This window comes from Delphinapterus leucas, chromosome 14 (assembly GCF_059928025.1).
Source record: "Delphinapterus leucas isolate spDelLeu-1000000601 "Yukka" chromosome 14, BTC_Dleu_Yukka2, whole genome shotgun sequence".
In the NCBI taxonomy this organism is placed as follows: domain Eukaryota; kingdom Metazoa; phylum Chordata; class Mammalia; order Artiodactyla; family Monodontidae; genus Delphinapterus; species Delphinapterus leucas.
This window is the reverse complement of record NC_143142.1, coordinates 85,308,918-85,319,063: the sequence shown is the minus strand read 5'-3', so window position 1 is coordinate 85,319,063 and position 10,146 is coordinate 85,308,918.

Here is a 10,146-nt window from a genome sequence, read left to right as displayed (position 1 = left end):
GTTCTACGTGTTAAATCTTTCCTCTGGGCTAAATTCTCATTACAATTATTAGTAGTACATGATTGATTTAAAAAAACACCTACATATATTATACGCTTTGGTAAAGAACTTTTAGCTATTTAAAGTAATTTATTGGAAATATATCCTTTACTCATATCTATTAGGCTTTAAAAAAATTAGTTCAGTTATCTATAAATGAGATTATTGCTCGAATGAGACAGGATTCGGTGAAAAACACAGCCAAAAACAGTAATTTAGAATAAAATCCATAATACATTACTCATATATTAAAATTTTATGGGCATGTGGTAGAAATAAATAAGAGCAAAGAGGAAGCTTGGGTCCAAGTAAAAAGTGAATGTGCATTTACAGTAGCTAATAATCATTTGACAAAAGTTAATGAAAATGTTTCTCCTGCAAATCTGAATAAAAGTTAAGAAAATGCACAATTTAATCTTGATACAAAACTCTTTTACTTGGAAATATAATGTTAATTGTCAGAAGGTGGAACTTTCTATCTCCTACCCCCTGAAATAAAGCAAAACATGCAACAGACAGGTGGTCTTGAGTGAGGAGGCGTTCTCCAATAACATACTTTCAAACTGTATTTCAAATTGTCCCTTTGTTTGGAGCATTTTGGCTTTTAAAGAGGCAATAAATGTACAGCACTTAGAACGATGCCCGGGGTTGAGTGTCTGGGTCTGCTTAGGCTGCTATAACAGAATGTCAAAGACTGGATAGCTTATAGATAACAGAAATATATTTCGAACAGTTCTGGAGGCTGGAAGTCTAAGATCAAAGTGCTACCAGGTTCAGTGTCTGGTGAGAGCCCGCTTCCTGGTTCATGGACACTGTCTTTTCCATGCAACCTCACATGGCAGAAAGCTCTCTGGGGTCTCTTTTATAAGGACGCTAATCCCATTAATGAAGGTTCTGCCCTCATGACCTTATCACCTCCCGTAAGGTCTAATGCCAAATACCATCCCCTTGGGGATTAGGTCTCAACATATGAATTTCGGGAGGACACAAACCTGCAGTCTGTGTAGCTCTGTCTTGTAAAGGAATGCAGGAAGGCAATAAGGACAGCAGGTGGCTCCACTGCCGGCAGGTTCTCAGGTTTATCTGCTGTAGGAGAGAGAAAACATGGAATTGGGGCAGCTGGAAATTGGTGCCCTTAAAACTTTCTGAACTCTTCTTCAAAAGTCTTCTTGTGCCCATGGGTATTTCAGTCTGAAGACCACTGCCTTACCCAGCGATTAAGTAAATGAGCTAATATTTAAACCTAAGGGTACACAGCTGGAAATCTCCAGCAGGTGGCGATGCAATCCAGTCCTTGGGTAAAGGATGCTTTGCAGATTGCTCGGTATTGACAAATCTGATCTTAGTTTAAAGAGCTAAGTAAACAGGTTTCACTTCTTTGCTGGATTTTTTGGGGGAACAGGGACACTATGAGAGAAGACAAAGAAAGAGTTATGTGGTCGGGTGACCAGAGGTTGGGTGCTTCAGAAAGAGAAATGACATGACTTATTCTGAGAACGTAGGGAATACCACCATCACGAAAGTTACTATTGATTGCAGATCCATTGATACATTAGATCGTGCTTCCAATCACCACGATTTTCAGTTCCCAGCACGGTCACAGAGCTTAGTCTCCAGACTCCCAGGCAGCTCTGTTTAACCAAGCGTAACTAAGCACACAGACCATGGGAGCACCCATCACCCTGGAAGTTTGAGAATTTTCCTGAGCACAGGGGCCACTTTGGAAAGCCTAATTGTTCTCAGAAACCCAGATGCAGAGACGTGGTAGGTCACCACGTTAGATGCCTGCCAAGTTGGATGGCACAAACAGAGAACAGCGGGCGAGGAGGCTAGGAGGGGGCAGCAGACGCCAGCCTTGCTCCACACGCCTCAGCCCCAAAGGGGCTGCTGAACTCCAGTCCCCCCACAGTGGTCTCTGTGGGTCTCCCTCAGTGTGTCTGTCACACACCGCCCCCATTCTTTTTTTTATATATAAATAACTTTATTTTATTTATTTATTTTTGGCTGTGTTGGGTCTTCATTGCTGCGTGTGGGCTTTCTTTAGTTGCAGCGAGCGGGGGCTACTCTTCGTTGCGGTGCGCAGGCTTCTCATCGTCGTGGCTTCTTGTTGCAGAGCACGGGCTCTGGGCGCGTGGGCTTCAGTAGTCGTGGCTCGCGGGCTCTGGAGCGCAGGCTCAGTAGCTGTGGTGCACAGGCTCAGTTGCTCCGCAGCATGTAGGATCTTCCCGGCCCTGGGCTCGAACCGGTGTCCCCTGCATTGGTAGGCAGATTCTTAACCACTGCGCTACCAGGGAAGCCCACCGCTCCTCATTCTTTATGACAGGGACCAGGCAGCCCTTGGAGACTCAAAGGCTGAGGCTGAACTGTCTAGTGGTCTCACCGTCCCCATGCCAGGGAGATGGAAGGTCTGATCCAGAGCGGAAGCAGCAGCATAGATGTAGCGGCCGCAGGCTCCACGTAACCAGGATTCGCGTTTCATACTTCACCCGCCTTACCCACCCCCCCACATCCCCAAGTAGAGCATCCAGGAGCCACGGTTGGTGTCCTCTATCCTCCCTATGAGCTGGGGATTAGGTCTCCGCCCAGAACCCCTCTCTCCAGAGCAAAGGCTCTCACAGGCAGGACCTGCAGCAGTCTTTGTGGGCAATAGTTTTTTACTTAACAAATATCTTCATGTTTTCCTATTCCTGACCCAGGAGGATATTTCAAAAATAAGATAGAAAATGAGTTGGGAAAGGTAGCGCAGCTTCTACTGAGGACTCTCTTCCTTTGTTCTGATTCCTCACCGGTTACACATCACTCCAGGGTAAGGCCCATGCCCAGGGTGTTTTCTGAGGCCCGGGTTTAGGCCCTTAGTTCCCGGGGGAGAGAGAAGCACACAGGTGCTAAGACGGAAGGGGCTTCCTAGAGAGAGATGCCCACAGACCATTGGGTGCCACACACGGCCACGGCCACTGGATGGCCAACGTCCACCCTGATGACCCAGCAGTTACCCGAGGAGTCCACGGCACCCTTGCCTTTGGTTCCTGCTCCCCATGAGTCTGCTTCCACTTTCTACTCGGACACTGAGAATTCATTTCCTTTGCTTCAAGTTGACATTTCTCAAAAGAGAGCATATGACTGGTTTAGCAAGTCACCATTAGGAGTCAATTCCCCTGCCCGAAGGTCTGGCCAGGTTCTAACCAGGCCAGCAGCCTGCATGATGACAGCTGCCTCTGGGTCGGTCTCCCCAGCTGGTGCAACCCCAATCTGGCCGAGAGGGCAACGTCTCCGCTCAGCGCGACGCTCTGTGCTGCAGGAGCCCAAGACAGACACGGTCTGCAGTTGACGGTGGACGGGGTGGCAGGACTGAGGCCCCTGCCTGGCCTGGCCCATTCCCCAGCGTACAGGACACGGAACAGGAGAGTCTTCTAGCAGGTGGGACTCTGGGGGCAGTTGGCCCTGGCTCTCTGGGGATTCGGGCAGAAATGACAGAAGCTTCCATTCCAATTTGGGGTCAGGTCAGGACGCTGTCCCAGCACTTGAAGAAACAGGACTGCTTTTATCCTCAAGACAAAAGCTACTGCCGACTCAGTACCGACTTCTTGACTTAATGGTTTCCAGGACAGCACTTTCATCCAAGAGCCTGGAGGTGCCACCCAGGGCAGAGAAATGTGAGTAGGCAGGTAAGAGACGGAAACAAGAGCTTTTAAGTCACTACTTTGAAGAAAACTCCAATTATTCTGACGACTCCCCCCTCCCCACCCCCCAAACTAAAAAACAACTAGAACAGCAGCAGCTGCAGTGGAGCCTGGTCTCCACCTTTGAAATCAGCGTTTCCTGCCCTCCGGCCTGGAACAATTATGTGACACCTTAACTCTGAGTATATTCAAGAACGTCAGTTGAGTGAATTCATAAACCCCCCTGCAATTTTCTCTAATTCAATGAAGTCTATGTTGACTATGCCAAAGATTTTCAAGTTCAAAGAGCCTGAAAGAGCTTCAAGATATAAGACTTTGCTGTTTCCCCTAATATTTATGAGCTTTTTACAAAGGTCAATGAAAGCACTGTGAAACTGGAATAAGTATCCACGTGCCACGGTTAACATTTAGACTCCATAGTTCTGGCTCTATGCCTTGTGCTGTCACGTCCAGGCATCCAGGACAGTCTGCTCTCTGTTTTACGGCAAGTGTTCTTAGCCATGTATTTTTTACTAGAGATAGAGTTCGGCTGTTGTGTATCTGAAAAGGGGCTTTGTTGTCTGGTTAGCGCTGAATTTTCTTTTTTCATGTTTGCCTTTTCAGAGATATGTTTTTGTTGATGATCTCAATTGCCACACAGATCTTCACAATGTAACACTTTCGGAAAGAGTGTTCTGAAAATCACGGTTGTGTCATATCGACAAAAAGCTGTAGGAACTGAGAACGTTGAATGTGGGTCGCAAGTCCTGAATTAGTCTAGTGCCTGACACACAGTAGGTGCCCACTAAACGTGGAGAGTGAGTGGACAAATGAATGGACGGATAAAGCTGTTCTTTCTGTCATTCTTTCCTCCCCTGCCTGGGATGGTCCTCTTCAACAGGTATATCATCTTATAGGTGTAGTGACCAGGAAGGAAAGTTACAATGCTCTCCCTTCCCCCAGTCTTCCTGTGTTGGATGTCTTCTGTCTACAGGTGTGACAGCATCACCTTGATTCTTACAAAAACCCTAAAATTCATGGATTCATGGAATCCATGAATTTGCCTTTAAAAAAAAAGTTATGACTCTCAATATACAAAAAAGTTAACTTTGGCAGAGTTTCCAAAGAGTTTCTTTTTTACTGTAGTAAGAACAATAACATGAAATCTAACCTCTGGACAGATTTGTAAATGCACAAATAGGTACCACGTTGATCTCTTGGGCTTATTCGCCTTGCATAACTGAAACCTTATACCCATTGAATTACATCTCCCCATTTCTCCCTCCCCAGTGCCTGGCAAGCACCAATCTACTCTCTGTTTGTGAGCGTGACTATTTTATCGATAGATGCCTCATAAGTGGAATCATGCAGTATTTGTCCTTCTGTGTCTGGCTTCTTTCCCTTAGTACAATGTCCTCAAGGTTCATCCTTTTGTTGTATATGATAGAACTGACTTCTTTATTATGGCTGAAAAATATTCTGCTATACGTACATACCACGTTCTCTTTATCCATTCATCTGTCAATGAACATTTAGCTTATTTCAAAAATTTAAAAGTAGAACTACCATATGATCCAGCAATCCCACTTCTGGGTATTTATCCAAAAGAACTGAAATCAGGATCTTGAAGAGATATTTGCACTCACATGTTCACTGCAGCCTTATTCCAATAGCCAAGACGTGGAAACAATTCAAAAAGTATTTGAATTACATTTGGCATTTTTAAGTACAGACTTCACAAAGTCTTTCATTTTTTTAGATTTCAGAGAAAAACATTAGCTTCTTGTCCCATAAAGGGAAACAGTGGCACAGCATCTGTAAGTAGGTATCTGACCAAGGAAAAAGAGAACCGAAGTCATGGTGGCCCATGATCTGAAAGGAAAGCAGGGCCAGCCCACCCCACGTGCCAGCACAGGGAGTTAGTTTTGAGACCCCATGTCTCCCGGTCAGCGCATACCAGGGTGCAAAGGTCTGGAAGCAGGGATGACGAGGACTGCTTAGCAAGTTTACCTGTTAGGCTTCTGTTTACATGTCTACCTTTATTATGACACTAACTTCAATAAAAATGATTTTTCATTTTAGTCTTTTGCATCTATTCCACTCTAATAATGTGTGCCAATTTCCACACCATCATGAGAATTTCAGACTGATCTTGGAGCTTTGCCACTAATAATATTAATTGAGATTTGTCATCTTTTATAACGTGACAAATTTTCAGGACTCACCTGTGAGCTGGTGATAACTCTTCTGGGTTTATATCATCTCTCTTGGCTGCAAGAATACTATTATTCATTTCTCAATTATATTTTTAAAATATCCAAATACTTAAGGGTTATACTTACTAATTAATCAAGAAGAAACTTTTTAACGTTTAAGTCTATTCCCACACTCCCCATCTTGCACTGATTATTTAGAAAGGGTCCAAATGCTGAGTCTAATTAAAAGCATATACCACTTGTTGCAACTTACTTCAGATTTAAACTAAAAATTATGAAACATAATGGAAACATGTTTGCTCACCAGAAATTATACCCATTTAGCAATAACTCACAGTAGATTTCCGCCAAAACAGTTCTCTAAATACATGTTCTATTTTGTGGTCCATGATTTGTTACGTCTTCACCTATTTCTAAGCCAGTGCAATTAGGTGATAAGGGTTTCCATTTTCCTTTTTTTTTTTTTGATTGACCGACTCTCCAGTTATCTTTCAATTTCTTATCTGAGAAGCAAAGCATGTACTTGAGGATTTTTAAAAATTCATGATTTGTTTACATTTCATTGCCAGTTGGAGGCTATTTCCCAGTTTGTTTTTTAAGTGAGAGGAAGAAAAATACCCGATAAAACCTATCCTGAATATAAACAGTTTAAAGACCCCCAGATAAGCAGAGGGAAATTGAAGTGGTCACTGTTCCAGCAAATATCAAGAATTCCGTGTGTTCTGAGAGATAACAATCTGTCCAAAGCTGGAGGAATAGGTGGATGGGGGGTAGGTGAGGCCTGCTAAACAATTCTCTTTATTTACTGCCCCCAAATCTGCAAACCCAGACTGAAATTTTCATTTTCTTCTTTGGGAAAAGCAAAATAACCAAATGTACAGAGAAATGTCCAGTTATGCGACAGAAACGTCTGCTCACATTCAGATATTTGCCACCTTTGGTGTCCACAGGAAGGTTTCAGAAGGCTGCTTGGCCCAGAGCATCGTTTTCAGCCTCAGTTATGTCACTACATTGCCTCTCCTGGACGCATTTGCACTTAGGTCTTACCTCTGACTGTGAAACAAAGGCCGAGTCAAAAAGCTTCAGCCATCAACATAGGTAGGGCTTTCCTCTGCTACTACTGCACATGTGCTCAGCCACCCTGAGACTGTTTCTCAAAGTGACTTATTACACGCATGTTAGGTTCCCGGGGCTCCTGCAGCAAACTGGGCGGCTGACAAACAGCAGAATTGTATTGTCTCCGGGTTCTGGAGGCTAGAAATCGGAAATCAAGGCCCAAGGCTCTGGGGAGGCTCCTTCCCTGCCCCTTCCAGCTTCTGGTGGCCCCTGGTGTTCCCAGGCTTGCAGCTGTAGCCCTCCAGTCTCTGCCTCTGTCTTGCCATGGCCTCTTCCCTGAGTGTACATGTGTGGCCTCTCCTCTTCTCAAAAGGACACCAGTCATTGGATTTAGGGTGCCCCCCCCAATTCAGTCAGACCTCATCTTAATTAATTACACCTGCAAAAGACAGATTTCCAAATAAGGCCCTGCTCTGAGGTTCCGGGCGGACAAGAACTCGGGGCACTACTCAAGCCAGTGAACATGTATTTCACAATCACGTGCGCACAGTACACACCCCGCTCCGCGGGTCCCCGTCCTCGAGGAAGCCGCAGCTGCCCTCATGCCACTCTGCTGGGTCTCTATCCACTGAGTGAGCCCAAGAGATACCCCGATAACCAGTGTCCAGAGCAGCTTCTGACTCCTACTCGTACTCCAGAAGGAAGAAGAGAAACAGAAAGAGGAAGAAAAATAGGCGGAAAATGGGAAAAAGGAATACCTAGTGGAGAGGAGGTCCCGAGGCAAGGAGAGGACAGAGCAAGCCGGGCGGTCAGGCTCACAGCGGCCACACGTGTTCCGGTGGTGAGACCTGCCCACCCCCGGGTCCTGAGCGCACCTTTGGGGCCTAATAGTGCAGGTGGGATGATGGCAGAGGTGGAGTTTTCACTCAACTGGGATATTTGTTAGTAGGGCACATGGTGCGTCACCACCCCACCCCACCCCCATGTGTGTCAGGCGCTCCTGGAAGATAACAAGGCTCTCGCCGCCCGCGGTCCCTCCCCAGAGGGCTAAGGACACCACGCAGGTCATCACAACGAGGAAGCAACCAAGGCTGGACACGTCAGCACGCGCCTGGCTGATCGGCACCAGTAGAGCCAGAACGTGATGGAATATTTGGACTCATCGGAGAAGTTATTTACCTTGAAATCAGTGACATTCAAGATTCAGGGCTCCTCTCCTGCAGGTCCCTTCTAAATAAATAAGTATTCAGTTTTGTGCCTAATTTTTATTCACAGTTCTGTATTCTTTTTCTTAAAGAGATCCCCTAAATTCTAAGACGTCAGGTCCCACGAACTTGAGTCCAGGCTGGGCTGAGGAGGGAGGACAGAGCTGCCCAGACCTCCAGGCAAGATGTGCAAGGCCCCCCAGCCTGCATCCAGGCTGCTGCCTGGAATCCCCATTTGGACGACATGTGGGCTTCATCCCAGAGGTTTCTGCCATCTCCTCGTGATTTAAGTTATGCTATTTTTAAAAAACCCGTTTAGCTTTTCACTGTACTTAATCTTACAGAAAATAAAATGGAAGAAACCACGTGTACTGGCATTTCTGCTGTTACTTTTAGCTTGGCCTCTTCATTATCTTCGAGAACTATCTCAGCCTATGGAACATCCCCCGGGAAGATTTAGGAAACACGGTGTCTCCCTGTGGGCTCACGGTGGTTCTCGTGCAGCCGGCGGGGCTGGGAGCCAAGATTCCCAAAGCTCGCAGGCTCCCAGGTTGGGGGCTGCCCATAGGATCCAAGTTTGTTTGCCTGGCATGGTTGTGTCATCAGGAGAGGCCGTTAGGGGAGAAGTGGGGGGATTTCTCTCCACCTGGGGAGGGTGATGCGGGGGGGAGATGAGCGTGGATGGTTTCTTCCCTCGGCTACACTTCCTTCAGGACCGGTTGCTGAGATTCCTAGGGAAGGCCCTCCTGCCTCAGGCGCTATGGGTCCAGCGAGGATTCTGAGCATGTGGGGAGAGCAGGGGAGGGAGGAGGCCGCGTGTGGATGGGTTCTGAGCACCTGTGGGGAGGGGCCCCAGGACCAGACCAGGTGGACCTGCTTTTCCATGGGCAGGGGCTGCTGCAGGGCTGCGGAAGGAGCCATTCTCAAGCCTGCACCCCAGGCCAGCAGACGCCTGGCTCCTGAGCCCCCCGACGTCAGCTCCCACAGGGCCCCTTGTTGTCCTGGTGACGGGTGAGGCTTGGCTGAGGGATTCGGCAGGCAGGGCCGCCCACGCGGCAACAGGTATTGGAGCTGAGGAAGAGCCAGGGTACGCGGGGACTGCCTGCAACCTGAGGACAGTGTGGGACCCTAGGTCACCCCACTGGGGACACTAAGAAGTAACGGGGGCACCACGAGGTGGGTGTTTATGGCACCGAGCAGTCTGGGGAATTGTGCAGCTGTAACATATATATATAGAGAGAGAGGAAGTGCATCCTTGGTTTGTCATCAGGGTCTGCTAAGACCCGGGACATAAGGCCAGCAGTAACAGGACCTTCTTTTTCAGTTTGGTGGGTTAAAGAATTTCGTCGATGCAATCCAAGATGACAAGTTTCCAACTGAAGCTTTTATTTGAATAGATGGGGTTCCATTGTTGAATGCTGCCGGGAACCCTGAACGAAGTTTTACTTCCTTTTCAAGCGTGTGTTTCCCGTTGGCAAACACGGGCAAAAGGCAAATGACGCGCTGGGCTCAGAGGCACCATCTGCTCATGGACGATTTCGCAAGTTTTCAGACTGCAAACAGCTGCTGTCACTCACAACTCAAGTGCACTATTCATTGTGGTTCAAAAAAAAAGGAATTGGAACTTGGTTTTATGGATGTGAGGAACTCATCCTTAGAGTAACCCAAGATGGAGTTTCTGCTAAATGTTGAAGTGCTCCAGTTTTCCCTCTACGTCTGTTGACAGTTTATAGGAGACAGTTCTCCAAGTAAAAGACATGTGCATTAGTTTCCCGTGGCTATTGTAACCAACACAGACCTAGTGACTTAAACAACAGTAATTCATTCCCTCACAGGTCTTTAGGTCAGAAGTCTAACATCAAGGCGTCAACAGGGCTGGCTCCTCTGGGGGCTTCAGGGGAGAAAACACATCCTTGCCTTTTCCGGCTTGCAGAGGCCACCCTTGACCTGTGGCCCCTTCCTCCTTATTCA